The following is a 16,026-nucleotide window of genomic DNA, read 5'->3' as shown; positions in this document are numbered from 1 at the left end:
CGAGTATAGGACTCGTACAGACGATTTCAGAATGTTTCCTGATTTTACATCACCCTTTCATAAATAACCTTTACGTCACAGTGTGAGCTTACAGGCATTTCAGTCAGGTACGTCTGCCACACAGACATTCAGAGGTTAGGAAGGGTCGAACACAACGTGTGAACTGTGGTGAAATGTGTATGACTGGGTTTTATTTTTCATACTTTTCACTCCTGGCGCTCCCTCGATGACTCAGGAAACAGCGATTAAGTATAATATATATATATATATATATATATATATATATATATATATATATATATATATATATATATATATATTTATATATTATTATTATTTTTTATTATACTTTGTCGCTGTCTCCCGCGTTTGCGAGGTAGCGCAAGGAAACAGGCGAAAGAAATGGCCCCACCCCCCCCCCCCCATACACATGTATATACATACGTCCACACACGCAAATATATATACCTACACAGCTTTCCATGGTTTACCCCAGACGCTTCACATGCCCTGATTCAATCCACTGACAGCACGTCAACCCCGGTATACCACATCGCTCCAATTCACTCTATTCCTTGCCCTCCTTTCACCCTCCTGCATGTTCAGGCCCCGATCACACAAAATCTTTTTCACTCCATCTTTCCACCTCCAATTTGGTATCCCTCTTCTCCTCGTTCCCTCCACCTCCGACACATATATCCTCTTGGTCAATCTTTCCTCACTCATTCTCTCCATGTGCCCAAACCACTTCAAAACACCCTCTTCTGCTCTCTCAACCACGCTCTTTTTATTTCCACACATCTCTCTTACCCTTACGTTACTCACTCGATCAAACCACCTCACACCACACATTGTCCTCAAACATCTCATTTCCAGCACATCCATCCTCCTGCGCACAACTCTATCCATAGCCCACGCCTCGCAACCATACAACATTGTTGGAACCACTATTCCTTCAAACATACCCATTTTTGCTTTCCGAGATAATGTTCTCGACTTCCACACATTCTTCAAGGCCCCCAGAATTTTCGCCCCCTCCCCCACCCTATGATCCACTTCCGCTTCCATGGTTCCATCCGCTGCCAGATCCACTCCCAGATATCTAAAACACTTCACTTCCTCCAGTTTATATATATATATATATATATATATATATATATATATATATATATATATATATATATATATATATATATATATAGAGAGAGAGAGAGAGAGAGAGAGAGAGAGAGAGAGAGAGAGAGAGAGAGAGAGATGTAGATAGATGGATGGACGATGGATAGATAGATAGATTGATAGATAGTATGGATGTGGTCAGCTGTCCAGAAAGCGTCAGCAGTGTTGGTGAGAGGGGTAAGTGTGACGTGAGAGGTGTAGCAATGTTGGTGAGGGAGGGAGGGAGGGAGGGAGGGAGGGGTTAGTTAGTTAGCTAAGGTCTAGGCTGACGGAGAGAGGGAGGGGTTGTGGTGGCAGTGGTGGTGTTGTGCAGGGGAAAGAGAGAGTGCGTATGTTAAGGGCGCCGCCTCCCTCCTCCCTCTCCCCCACAAGAGTAATAAGCGACCCGGGCTGGTTGCTGGTAATTGGTGTGGCTTAATGACAGCCATGTCTTCGTATTTGACTCCCTCCTTCCCTCACCCAGGCCCAGGAGAAGTTCCGCTCGGATATGGAGTGATTGTGTTGGGTGATCAGGTCGTGAGAAGTGGCTGGCTGGGTTCCTTATTTGTGATCGTCTGTGTGACACCGTCACATGACCCTGTGTGCTGGCTGTTGTGTGGTATTGTGTCATGACCCTGTGGGCTCTTGTGACATTGTGTCATGACCCTGTGGGCTCTTGTGGCACTGTGTCATGACCCTGTGGGCTGTTTTGTGTGACACTGTCATGACCCTGTGGGCTGTTTTGTGTGACACTCTGTCATGACCCTGTGGGCTGTTGTGGCACTGTGTCATGACCCTGTGGGCTGTTTTGTGTGACACTGCGTCATGACCCTGTGGGCTCTTGTGACACTGCGTCATGACCCTGTGGGTTCTTGTGACACTGCGTCATAACCCTGTGGGCTCTTGTGGCACTGGATCATGACCCTGTGGGCTCTTGTGACACTGCGTCATGACACTGTGGGCTCTTGTGACACTGCGTCATGACCCTGTGGGCTCTTGTGGCACTGGGTCATGACCCTGTAGGTTCTTGTGACACTGCGTCATGACACTGTGGGCTCTTGTGGCACTGGGTGATGACCCTGTGGGCTCTTGTGGCACTGGGTCATGACACTATGGAACAGAATCATATATTCTTGAAATATTCATCAGAAAACGTGACTCATCGGGTAAGGGAAGGCAAAGAGCATACATCGTTCCCAGGAATGTCCAGTGATGAAGATAGACGTGAGAGAGTAACGCCAGTCCACCTCGATAGCGGGAGATTAGGGTCACTTCTGGCAGCTGGAAAAGAGACGCTAGCGGGAGGGAGGCGTGTGTGTGTGTGTGTGTGTGTGTGTGTGTGTGTGTGTGTGCGGCTCTGGGTTAGGTCGTGATGATGTCATTAGGAGCCGGACAGGTCATGGGAGATGAAACGTGTGTGTGTGTGTGTGTGTGTGTGTGTGTGTGTGTGTGTGTGTGTGTGTGTGTGTGTTGCATAAACTGGTCGCGTGAAGCGTTGCTGATAGATAGTAGAGGTGTGTGTGTGTGTGTGTGTGTGTGTGTGTACTTGTGTGGCCACAGCTCCCGTGTGTGTGTGTGTGTGTGTGTGTGTGTGTGTGTGTGTGTGTGTGAGGTATACTGTCAAAGGCAGTTAAGAAATAGAAACATCTATGATTGTGTATATAGGAAACACTGATGATAGAAGTGCTAATAAAGCAATGTGGGTGACGAGTGTCTTGAGTGAAGTGAATGTTTTACGTGCAGGACATGACCCAAGGGTCAGGCACAAACCGTGAGAGTGAAAGGCGAGTTAATGATGTGTGTTAAACGGTGTCCACCGACTGTGGTGTGTGTGTGTGTGTGTGTGTGTGTGTGAGGAGCGCACCTTGGCCCTCCCTGCTGTTCAGCGGGAAACGGCGTGCGGAAGAAATGCAGCGAAAAAAAAACTAGTAATACATTTCTTGTATTCTACAATAAAGGTCTATTCCACTGAAATAAAACTTAAAGCATTTAGCCACATCTCTCCCCCGTAACCCTGTATATCAACTTCATCACATGGTGTCCTGGGGCTTCCGCAGCGCAAAGGAATCTAGCCACGTCCACTGGGGCTGCCTGGCCTCCTCAGGGGGACTAGTCCCCCAGGGTGGGGTCTGCCTGGCCTCCTCCTCAGGGGACTAGTTCCCCAGGGTGGGTCTGCCTGACCTCCTCAGGGGGACTAATTCCCCAGGTTGGGGTCTGCCTGGCCTCCTCAGGGGACTAGTTCCCCAGGGTGGGTCTGCCTGGCCTCCTCCTCAAGGGGACTAGTTCCCCAGGGTGGGTCTGCCTGGCCTCCTCCTCAGGGGGACTAGTTCCCCAGGGTGGGTCTGCCTGGCCTCCTCAGGGGGACTAGTTCCCCAGGGTGGGGTCTGCCTGGCCTCCTCAGGGGGACTAGTTCCCCAGGGTGGGGTCTGCCTGGCCTCCTCCTCAGGGGGACTAATTCCCCAGGGTGGGTCTGCCTGGCCTCCTCCTCAGGGGGACTAGTTCCCCAGGGTGGGTCTGCCTGGCCTCCTCCTCAGGGGGACTAGTTCCCCAGGGTGGGTCTGCCTGGCCTCCTCCTCAGGGGGACTAGTTCCCCAGGGTGGGGTCTGCCTGGCTTCCTCCTCAGGGGGACTAGTCCCCCAGGGTGGGTCTGCCTCGCCTCCTCAGGGGGACTAGTTCCCCAGGGTGGGTCATCTGGCCTCCTCCTCAGGGGGACTAGTTCCCCAGGGTGGGTCTGCCTCGCCTCCTCAGGGGGACTAGTTCCACAGGGTGGGTCTGCCTCGCCTCCTCAGGGGGACTAGTTCCCTAGGGTGGGGTCTGTCTGGGGAACTCCCTCGGGGGGCTAGGTAGCTCAGGGACCCCCGTCTGTTGATGCCTTGTTCACTGTCACTTCCACGTTCCCCTCCGCTGCTGCTGAAGACCCCCCCCCCCCTTTGCCAGAGCCTGACCAACCGAATTCACATTTTCTTTCTATTTTTTTTTTTTGGGGGGGGGGCAAGAACAATCCGTTAGTGACCCATTAACGTAACGAGCCAATTGGCCCGATACCCGGGTAGTTACTGGGTTGTGGATGTGATTTGGCCTTACTACATGACTGACTGTTTATGGAGAGAGAGAGAGAGAGAGAGAGAGAGAGAGAGAGAGAGAGAGAGAGAGAGAGAGAGAGAGAGAGAGAGAGAGAGAGAGTGTTTTACCGTCGTATTACTTTATTTCATCCACACTCGCCGTTGCCCGACCGAGTGAGAGGGGGGCGCACCCTCGAGTGAAAATCCTCCCTTGGCAACTTCCGCAATTCCTCCCCTTCGAGAAAGTAATACAGGAGGGAAGGAAGAAGTACCCCGGCCCCACGTACTCCCGGCTCTCTTGATCGCTTTCTAAAACACGCACGGGATACGTGGCCAGCGTGTGTGTGTGTGTGTGTGTGTGTGTGTGTGTGTGTGTGTGTGTGTGTATATGTGTGTGTGTGTGTGTATGTGTGTGTGTGTGTGTGTGTGTGGAGGGCAGGGGGGGGGATAGTGGGAGGGGCCACGCGGAAGTGTACATGTGGGAGGAGAGTGACATGCGCGCGCAGAAGGATGAGGAGGAGGGGGACAGACAGACAGACGAAATGTTCCACGAAGGGAGAGAGAGAGAGAGAGAGAGAGAGAGAGAGAGAGAGAGAGAGAGAGAGAGAGCGCCACAGGCGGCGCAGTGCGTTGGGTGAGAGGTTGTACTCCCGCGGGCACACAGCGCTGGCCCCAGCGCGCCAGGTCACTGCGCGCCAACGTCCTAGTTTCACCCGGTTTCTCCCGCGCAGGAGATCACGCCTGGGCTCAACCTGGGCATCGCCAGGTAGCGCTCTGCTCCCGCTGCTGTTATTCGCAACCAAACGGCTTTTTCGTTCACTCTTTCTTCTGGTGTGTGTGTGTGTGTGTGTGTGTGTGTGTGTGTGTGTGGGTACATTCTTCGTTCGTACTGGATCTCGCACCAGTACGGACCGGGTCTTACGCCCATCGGGGCTTAGGGTCTGGAATCCTTGAAGCTTGGTAGTCTATGGCTGGAAGGCACATGTGTGTGTGTGTGGCTGATAGCCATAGGGTTTCCAGCGGGTCTGGCTGGATGTGTCCTGTATCATTCCAGCCAAGTGTTTTCCAGAGGCTCTGATCGTATGTACTGCTCTTCCATGAGAGGGAATTCCTTTACTTTTCCAGGTATGTCTTTTCCAGCCTCTCTGACTGGAGGTATTGCCCTTCCATGACGTGGATTTCCTCTGTAATCCCAGCTATGTATATTTTCCAGTGGCTCTGCCTGGAAGTATTGCGTTTCCATAACATGGAATGTCGCTGTTATCCTTCACGTTGATCTTGTGGTTGTGGCTACCTGGACTGCATCTCCTTATGTCCGAGCAGGCAATGTGCTGTTCATGGCTGGACTGTGAACAGTTTAATCAAAAACCAGTCGAGGTCATTCTTGTTATGTGATAGCTACATTATCTGTTATCACACCTTTATCTCTTGTATACTTTCCAGCGTTTACGGAGGTCCACAGTACAATACAAGAGTCTCATCCTTATCTTTAAGTTTACACACTGCGGAGTGCAGGAAGATAAAAAAGAGAATCGTGTACGTCTAATTGAATCCAACTCAGGAGATCGAATCTCCTTCTGATGATTCCAATACTGTTTGGAATATCTTGCTCTCCTCAGGTGTTGTCGTTAGGTATGGGTCGCCCTTCTCCTCTTGGGTCAGTGTGTATACACAGCCTTTCTGTGGGTGATCGTCTGAGCTTGACACTCACACACACACACACACACACACCACCTCCTCCTCCCACTGAACATGCCATCTGGTGCTCGACCTTCCCGCATCTCTGAGCTAATTTCAACTTCACGGAAGTTAACTGTTGTTTGACTTCCTGGTGGATTATCTCTGCCCCTTCCTCTGTTTCCTCCTGACACACACACACACACACACACACACACACACACACACACACACACACACACACACCGCTTTATGACCTATGGTCCCAACTAGGGGATGTGGACAGCTTCCTGGGTGCTGCAGTAACCTCGTAAAGAAAGGCGTGACTCCTGGATCAGAGAGAAGGAAAATATAATTCATTCTACGCTTAATGTAACTTTAGTAAAGTGGAATTTCCAGGGTTAAAGTAATTTCTTATGATGATAATCATATAATCACTGACTCGTGAATCAACTGGAATGGTCTTGATAAACTGAAATTACATTAAAAAAAAAAACTTTAATATTCTTCGAGATACGAGTCAGTATGAAGACTCGTCAGGAACCATTTTTCTCAAGTAATTCTCAGGTTTTGAAGGGTAAGGTAAATAGACTTTTAAGTACATTAGATCTAGAGGCGCCTTCGTCTTGTCATTATATTCACAAGTCTTTGTCTCCGGTTCACATCCTGGATTTATCTGTGAATTCCCCACTTTTCATTGAGCCTCAGATGTACATACTCGTACCAGCTGTTGTTACAATTTAATCAATCACATGTCTTAAGGTTTATATATATATATATATATATATATATATATATATATATATATATATATATATATATATATATATATATATCTTAGTTCTTTCTCACGTTACTGGTGGTCATTGTGGAGTTTAAAAAGTCATATATTTTTTTTCTTTCACTTTTGTGAAGGAAGTTGAAAGATGAAAACGGTGTGGAAATGCTTACTGGTGCGTGATCTCGATCACTTCCTGTTGACTGATAACATCCCAGTAAGGAGAACAAGTGACATTTACATCCATCGTCAATTTAAGGATTCAACATCAAACATAGATTTTCCACATCACACAGACGACAGACAGACGAAGACTCTCGTCTACGGATAAGCCTCGCGAGATCTATGTGATAGACAGATAGATAAGCTGAAGAGCAGATCCTCACTGGGGTAAAAACAAATACGAATCGTTTCTCTCCTTCGTTGTGGGATTCAATGACGTTCCCTGATAACGTAAATGATACGAAGGGGATCGTGTGTGTCACTGAGCCTTCCGTAGGTGTGGTCCGCGTCCTCGCAAAGCTCAGCGAGACCCCTACCTCGACCAGTGTATATTTAACCCGTTGGTGAGGGAGCTCGAGACCCATCAGAACCCTCATAGCCAGTAGTGTCGTCTCGTGGCGTTCGTCACCATAGGTCGGGGGGAGAGAGGGGCACGCAGCCAGGGAAGGTGGCCTGCAGGCTGCTTTCGACTCGCGTGGGCAAAGGTCGAAGTAATGCGTTGTTAGAGAGAGAGAGAGAGAGAGAGAGAGAGAGAGAGAGAGAGAGAGAGAGAGAGAGAGAGAGAGAGAGAGAGAGAATGATGATGCTGTATTGCGGAAAAGCCCTGAGTTTAACGTGGACATCCCCTTGCAAGACGTCATCCACCCTCACAGAAGAAAATGAGAGAAAAGCGCACACGAATGAGAAAGATGAATAAAGAAAACAGGAGAGTATAGAGCCAAGTTATTAGCACAGGACTGGACACGACCCAGTAGCCGGAAGATCATCAGAGAAGCGAAAAAAAAGAAAACAGTTCTCAACGGAAGAGATGCTGGAGCAACGTCGCTCCACACGATCCATTTCCAGCAGTCGTTGGCTGGAAGGAAACCTGCAAGCTATTTTCCAGAAGGAGAAGAGGCGAAGTATGCATGGAAGTTCAGAAACCAGGAAGCCATACCTTACTAGAGGCGTTTGAGATCTCACAGACCATGTCGTAGACTCAGAGAAGTCTCACAAGAGGACAGTCGGGGTTAGGAAGCAATGTCACCAACAGGTCTCACCTCACGAGAACGAGACTAGGTGATTCAGGTGATGAGTGTGAGAGTCAGGGTGTCTGAGGAAGCTCGTCTTGAGGAAGGACTCAGAGAAAAAGGAGAAACAGTTTTAGGTACGAGAAACACCAAGCTTTTCTCACTCTCTTTCTCACTCCACTTCTCTCGCTATTCTGTCCTACACTCAAACTAATTCATCCTACACCACCCTTCCCATCCGCCATCTCTCCTCTTTGTATTCCCCTCCTCCCACTACTTTCCCGCCTTTTCCGTCCCTCACATTGCCCATCTTTCTGCTCTTCCCTCGCTCGCACCGCCCCTTCTTGTCATCGCCCTTCTGTAACACTTCCGTCAACGCTCGTCTCTTTAAGGGAATTTCTCGCACAGAGTTCTGTCTCTTGGGCTCTGAGGCCAGTGTCCTCCCCTCCTACTGACCCCTTCATACTAGCTCCTCCTTCTCCTCCTCCCTTCCCTCGCACCACCACTTTTTCCCTACCGCCACCACTCCACCACAGCGGTGCATCCGTCAAACCTCCTGGAATCTCTTGTTCCCGGCGTCCCAATGGTCCGGGCACTGCGTGGCTGCTCCCGTCTCGCGGGTGTGGCGGCAAGCAAGAGAAGTGTTCACCTGCAGTCCTCTCTCTCTCTCTCTCTCTCTCTCTCTCTCTCTCTCTCTCTCTCTCTCTCTCTCTCTCTCTCTCTCTCTCGACCTCACCAATCATCCACGCTCAAGTTCGTACAGTTTTTGGGAAAACCAGCTCGTAAATCTGCTGTAAATTCCTTTTTTTTTTCTATATTGGTTCATCCCTACTTCAGCTGGCCTATGATGGACGCAAAGTTACCATATTCATTAGGAAAGGAGTTAATGTATATAGTTAATGTATATAGTTTTAAAGAGATGTAATCATTTACTTGATGCAGTTTATAGTAATAGACTTTCAGGTTCATTTACATATTCACATGCAGCTGTACATACATATCTACACTCTAGCATCCTTAAAAAAGAAAAATCCAAGACATTTTACGATGCTACGCTGTTAGTAATATTAAAGTCGCTGTGAATCAGATCAAAGTATCTTAAAAAAGAGACTCGAATGCGACCTCCACTATGTGTCTCCTCCCAGTACCTGACTGAGTGTGCACCCGTGAGCAACATGGTGCATAGTAAGTTGGATCTTGATGGGGACAAAAACTAAAATCACAAATCTAGTAATTCATGATTTCTCAGAAGAGCCACAAGAAAAACTAACAATTTCTCAGAAGAGCCACAAGGAAAACTAACAATTTCTCTTCATATTTACTCAGATACCTGGATCACTCCTTCACTCAGTGTAGCAGCGAGGTTCATGCGACTTCTTTTTTTCTTTCCACTCAAGTAACTGTACAAGCAATAGGCCAAATATATATGTATTTTTTTTTTCTTTCTCCTCTCACCACCCCGGCTAATGACGAGCTCCAGACCGTGGCTGATCTGGTGTGAGTTACACTCGAGATGGCAACGCTGTATAGTCTTGGACACATGACCTGAGCTTCGGAGGTCATGTTTGGTCATCTTTGTCCACAAAACCCGCAATTTACGCATTTCGCTCATCTATTTTTTTTTTCTTTTTTTTTTCTTTTGTCTACGTAAAGAAAGACACGTCTTCGCGAGACGACGGTGTTTACATGCCAAGAGCAACACCTGATCCATGTCTTCACTGGACCAGACGAAGATCCATTGACCATTTTGAGAATATCTTGAGCATAAGTGTGTCTTTGTCGTCAACAGTGGCATAGCAATGTCTCGTTGAACAGCCCCTGTATGATGAGGAGGAACGTGGCATAGCAATGTCTCGTTGAACAGCCCCTGTATGATGAGGAGGAACGTGGCATAGCAATGTCTCGTTGAACATCCCCTGTATGATGTGGAGGAACGTGAATGGGTTGACAACAGCTGAATAGACTGTTGGACGATGGTCAAGTCATTAGTGATATGTTGTTGTGAGTTCACACACACACTGGCACTCACAGGGGACAAGACAGGGTGTGTATGTGTGTGTGTGTGTGTGTGTGTGTGTGTCCCACTTAGTGTCCCTGAAGTTAGCATTCATGGCAAGACATCCACTGCTTGTTATTCTGGGAGAAGAAGTGTGAGCAAAATGCGCTAATAAGTGAATCCTATTTACAAACATAATACCCATGAAATACGAATGTAATTCATAACATCTTTCAGTGTAAAGTAATTGTAATGGGGTCATCAAATGTAATCGCCAACAGACTTTTGGAACTGTGGTATGTACTTGTAGTTCCCAGCGGTGAACGCTTGTATTGGGAATTCTAAATGTGATACATAAATGATAACTATTGGCAGTTATTCAGGCTATGTTCTCGAACGTAAATTATCATCACATTCACTTTCATTCTATTTTCCACAGCTACTATTATTGTTTTGTTCACTTACGTCAGTTGTAGTTCCAGTGTGTGATGCTACGTTGTTTTGCAACGTCTGATTACGTCAACTGTGTTGCTATGAAGATTGTGGATTGAAGAATTCAATCCTTTATAAAAGTGAACGTGAATGTTTGAAAGGTTTTTCTGCGTCCTCCTCAAGTTGTATAGATGAACATACGAGGTAATATAGACATTGATGATCTTGACTGCCCATCTCTATAGATGTCGCAGGCCTATTTCCAAACACTGTATATTACGCCTTAAAGAGGGTTTAATCGTACATCGAACTGGTTCATAACTGGAATCGACGTCTTCAACCTCCACCCACACACTAGTTTATAATCTCAGATCTTCGTCCACGTCGACCTATGAGGGATCGAAGAAGAGATGAGAGTCATGACATATCCACAGAGAGAGAGAGAGGCTGTTGAGGCCTTCAAACCAAGGGCAAAACCACCTCATTGCCTTGTCAGACCTGAACTGTCAATAGCCATGAAAACAAACACATTATCAGGACCCTCTCTGCATGTGGACACACCACGAGAGGTACATAGTTAAACGCCTGTAATCACTTGAAGGTCGTTAACACATCCTTTGAAAAAAGAGATTTAACCTTTTTTACGTAAAGAGGTCAAGGGCCATGATAGACCGAGGTAAATAGTTGTAAAACGATGATGATTTACAGAAACTGAGTCGCCTCTGAAGAGATTTAACATGGTAAATATGTTGTCAGCTGTACCCACCGATATTAACTGTATTATGTGCTTTATTGCCTTCGACACCTATAGCCTACTGGTTATGGTGTCTGATGCTCCCTCCGTGTCGCTTTGGATCCTCCTTCATGCCATCCAATCGTCCTTCCTCTCTCCCTCATGATGGTGTTTTCATTCCTGTCTTAATTGCCTGTCTTGATGACGTAATGGACTACAGTATATTACATTTACAACGCATTTGCGGTTGTAGCCGCCACCCCAGGTAAACTGATAACCCTCACCCACCACCCACACTCCACAACCATTGGCCCCATCATCAACACTCCTCCCCCACACACGCACACTTAAGAACACCCCCCCCACACACACAGACACACTTAAGAACACCCTCCCCACACACACAGACACACTTAAGAACACCCCCCCCCACACACACAGACACACTTAAGAACACCCCCCACACACACAGACACACTTAAGAACACCCCCCCACACACGCACCCTTAAGAACACACACACACACACACACACACCCTTAAGAACACCCCCACACACCACACCCTAATGATAGACCCCCCCAACACACCTACACCAATGCCCTTAACAACCCCTTCCCTCCGGGTTAACATTATCTAAGAGCTTAGGTTAAACTGATACCTTACAATGATCCACGGAGGTATGATGTTTACCTTACAATGATCCACGGAGGTATAATGTTTACCTTACAATGATCCACGGAGGTATAATGTTTACCTTACAATGATCCACGGAGGTATAATGTTTACCTTACAATGATCCACGGAGGTATAATTCTTTTTTACCTCCTGTATCATCTGGAGAGGAAACTGCCATGGTAATGTGAAGATGAGTCAGGACGTTATAATCTCAAGGGCTGGTAACCATTACTTAGTGTTACACCTCTTGTTATTTCCTTCAGTATGGCTTCCTGAGGTGCCCGTGTGAGCAACACCGACGTTATTAATCATCCTTTGTTGATCATTTATTGATTAATGATTATGAGTCTTTAAGCAACCTCAACTTCTTTTTGTTTTTCCTTGTTTATTTTGGCAAGGTATTTACTGAAACATTTAGCTGTTATGAACCAGTCAGAATTCCCCACTATATATATGTGTGTGGATTATTCACTGGGACAATACTACTATAAATATTCTAAGTAAACAGTTTAGAACATGTCGTAGTTTGCCAGCGTAGTCGAATGTCTAATTGGCCTTAGCTATAATACCTGTACTGAATAGGACAAGGTGTACATAAGCTATATGTGTATGTAACTAGGACAAACCCATGACCCGTGTGTTATCGCCCCGTATGACTGTCTTCTGAAAAGTAGACAGCAGAGCGTCCTTCTGAATATCCGGATTTGCGATATTCGAATATACAGTATAGGTATCCGTAGCTAGATTTACGAACGAGCGAGACTCGAGTGTGCGGTACACGACCCTGTGCCTTATCAAATCTCTGGGGTCATCTCACAGCCAGGCCGAGCCCACAGTGGGATCCCAGTAGAATGGTTATGATCCCAGTTTATATCCCAACGTTGTTTAACATCCACAGACACTGGTTCCTTCCTGCGCGGGAGACAGCCATTGCCTGGGGCTAGACCAGCCTAGTATGATCACAGGGTGGCTTAGCCTCGCCCTGTAGCCCTACCTCGAGAGACTGTGGTGTGACAACCCAGCAGACGATGGTCTGGTCTTCCCATTGTGAGTCCCACGTACATGGTCTGGTCTTCCCACTGTGAGTCCCCCGTACATGGTCTGGTCTTCCCACTGTGAGTCCCCCGTACATGGTCTGGTCTTCCCACTGTGAGTCCCCGGGTACATGGTCTGGTCTTCCCACTGTGAGTCCCCCGTACATGGTCTGGTCTTCCCACTGTGAGTCCCCCGTACATGGTCTGGTCTTCCCACTGTGAGTCCCCGGGTACATGGTCTGGTCTTCCCACTGTGAGTCCCACGTACATGGTCTGGTCTTCCCATTGTGAGTCCCCCGTACATGGTCTGGTCTTCCCATTGTGAGTCCCCCGTACATGGTCTGGTCTTCCCACTGTGAGTCCCCGGGTACATGGTCTGGTCTTCCCACTGTGAGTCCCACGTACATGGTCTGGTCTTCCCACTGTGAGTCCCCCGTACATGGTCTGGTCTTCCCACTGTGAGTCCCCCGTACATGGTCTGGTCTTCCCACTGTGAGTCCCCCGTACATGGTCTGGTCTTCCCACTGTGAGTCCCCCGTACATGGTCTGGTCTTCCCATTGTGAGTCCCCCGTACATGGTCTGGTCTTCCCATTGTGAGTCCCCCGTACATGGTCTGGTCTTCCCATTGTGAGTCCCCCGTACATGGTCTGGTCTTCCCATTGTGAGTCCCCCGTACATGGTCTGGTTTTCCCATTGTGAGTCCCCCGTACATGGTCTGGTCTTCCCATTGTGAGTCCCCCGTACATGGTCTGGTTTTCCAACTGTGAGTCCCACGTACATGGTCTGGTCTTCCCACTGTGAGTCCCCGGGTACATGGTCTGGTCTTCCCACTGTGAGTCCCCCGTACATGGTCTGGTCTTCCCACTGTGAGTCCCCCGTACATGGTCTGGTCTTCCCACTGTGAGTCCCCCGTACATGGTCTGGTCTTCCCACTGTGAGTCCCCCGTACATGGTCTGGTCTTCCCACTGTGAGTCCCCCGTACATGGTCTGGTCTTCCCACTGTGAGTCCCACGTACATGGTCTGGTCTTCCCACTGTGAGTCCCACGTACGTGGTCTGGTCTTCCCATTGTGAGTCCCCCGTACATGGTCTGGTCTTCCCATTGTGAGTCCCCCGTACATGGTCTGGTTTTCCAACTGTAAGTCCCCCGTACATGGTCTGGTCTTCCCATTGTGAGTCCCCCGTACATGGTCTGGTCTTCCCACTGTGAGTCCCACGTACATGGTCTGGTCTTCCCACTATGAGTCCCACGTACATGGTCTGGTCTTCCCATTGTGAGTCCCACGTACATGGTCTGGTCTTCCCATTGTGAGTCCCACATACATGGTCTGGTCTTCCCATTGTGAGTCCCCCGTACATGGTCTGGTCTTCCCATTGTGAGTCCCACATACATGGTCTGGTCTTCCCATTGTGAGTCCCACATACATGGTCTGGTCTTCCCATTGTGAGTCCCACATACATGGTCTGGTCTTCCCACTGTGAGTCCCACGTACGTGGTCTGGTCTTCCCATTGTGAGTCCCACATACATGGTCTGGTCTTCCCATTGTGAGTCCCACATACATGGTCTGGTCTTCCCACTGTGAGTCCCACGTACATGGTCTGGTCTTCCCATTGTGAGTCCCACATACATGGTCTGGTCTTCCCATTGTGAGTCCCCTGTACATGGTCTGGTTTTCCAACTGTGAGTCCCCCGTACATAGGCTGGAATTCTGGAACCCACCCCTACTTCCTGGCCTGTAAGCCTATCATAACTTCACTAAGCCGTTGTGTGGCGTGGGAATTCGCGGGATGGGCGTGGGAGCCATCCAGTAATTGGAGAGGCGCGCCTCAGGACCGCTGGAACCAGCTGGTCTCCTACCGTAGTAGTGGGAGCTCGTTGCATTGAGGGCGTAGTCCATCAGGTGGTTTCCAGGTCCAGATAATACGACTGGAAGCAGTTCTGTGGCATGGGAAGGTCATGAACCGGTCGTACACTCGTTGGAACTGAATTTTGCATTTGAGTTCCCTGTTATCCAGCTTTGTGTAGAGTGACGTCACGTCATCTTCCACGCCTGGTTTATCCTTATCATTATCGTATGTTCTGAGAGCGCTTAATGCCATCGTATGAAGACTTGGAGTCTGTGTCTGTATCGATGAAATCACGAAGACAATGATGGAAAGCCGTGATGGCAACACGTTTAATGGTATGGCAACCCGTTTAATGGTATGGCAACACGTTTAATGGTATGGCAACACGTTTAATGGTATGGCAACACGTTTAATGATATGGCAACACGTTTAATGGTATGACAACACGTTTAATGGTATGGCAACTCGTTTAATGGTATGGCAACTCGTTTAATGGTATGGCAACTCGTTTAATGGTATGGCAACACGTTTAATGGTATGGCAACACGTTTAATAGTATGGCAACACGTTTAATGGTATGGCAACTCGTTTAATGGTATGGCAACACGTTTAATGGTATGGCAACACGTTTAATGGTATGGCAACACGTTTAATGGTATGGCAACACGTTTAATGGTATGGCAACACGTTTAATGGCACGGCAACCCGTCGATTGTTATGGCACCCCATGAAATGGTATATAGCAACCCATCTAGGACCATGGCAATCAGCTTTGTGTGCCATGAACGTGATCGTCTGACGAGGTGGGTGGGAGGGAGGGAGGGAGGAGAAAACCTGTCCCCGTCTTCATAAGGATTGTGGGAGTTTGTTGTGTTAACGTGTATCCTAGCGTGGACGTAGACAGAGTCCCCCCAGACGTCACCAGGCGAACCAGTCTGGTGGAGTGGGAACCTAACCGCTGACGTGAGGGAGGGAGGCAGGCAGACTTGGGAGGACGGGATCAATCATCATCTTTTTTTGGTGTGCATGGTGGCTCTAGTTTTTGCTCTCTCTCTCTCTCTCTCTCTCTCTCTCTCTCTCTCTCTCTCTCTCTCTCTCTCTCTCTCTCTCTCTCTCTCTCTCTCTCCTGGTGAAGGAGGAGGCGGAGGAGAGGGAGGTGGAGGGTAGCAGGTGATGGGCAGCTACCAACCAGGGGAGGTATATAACCGGTACTGTCTACCAAGATATCGTGGGTTAGAGGCAGCGGCGGCGGAGGAGGAGGTGCAGCGAACCAACACCTCAGTGGCTGTCGAGTTCCCTTCCCTGGCTCAGGTTGACTTCCCCTTCTTTTGAGGCCTCATCCAATACATGGATCGCTGGCATTTGTCCCACAAAACAAATAAAAAGAAACTCCCCATCTC

The 16,026-nt window shown here is 48.4% G+C and overlaps 2 protein-coding genes across 7 annotated transcripts in view; one reads left to right on the top strand and one right to left on the bottom strand.

Annotated features, from left to right (window-relative positions):
• Window positions 1–16,026, top strand: part of LOC139761977 (protein phosphatase 1 regulatory subunit 14B) — a 362,773-nt gene that overhangs the window by 36,564 nt on the left and 310,183 nt on the right. The window lies entirely within an intron of this gene.
• LOC139761976 (uncharacterized) overlaps window positions 1–16,026 on the bottom strand; it is a 117,272-nt gene that overhangs the window by 43,075 nt on the left and 58,171 nt on the right. The window lies entirely within an intron of this gene.

The sequence above is a fragment of the Panulirus ornatus genome, chromosome 42, assembly GCF_036320965.1.
Source record: "Panulirus ornatus isolate Po-2019 chromosome 42, ASM3632096v1, whole genome shotgun sequence".
In the NCBI taxonomy this organism is placed as follows: domain Eukaryota; kingdom Metazoa; phylum Arthropoda; class Malacostraca; order Decapoda; family Palinuridae; genus Panulirus; species Panulirus ornatus.
The sequence above is the reverse complement of the archived record's forward strand: the minus strand, read 5'-3'. Positions and strand labels throughout refer to the sequence as shown.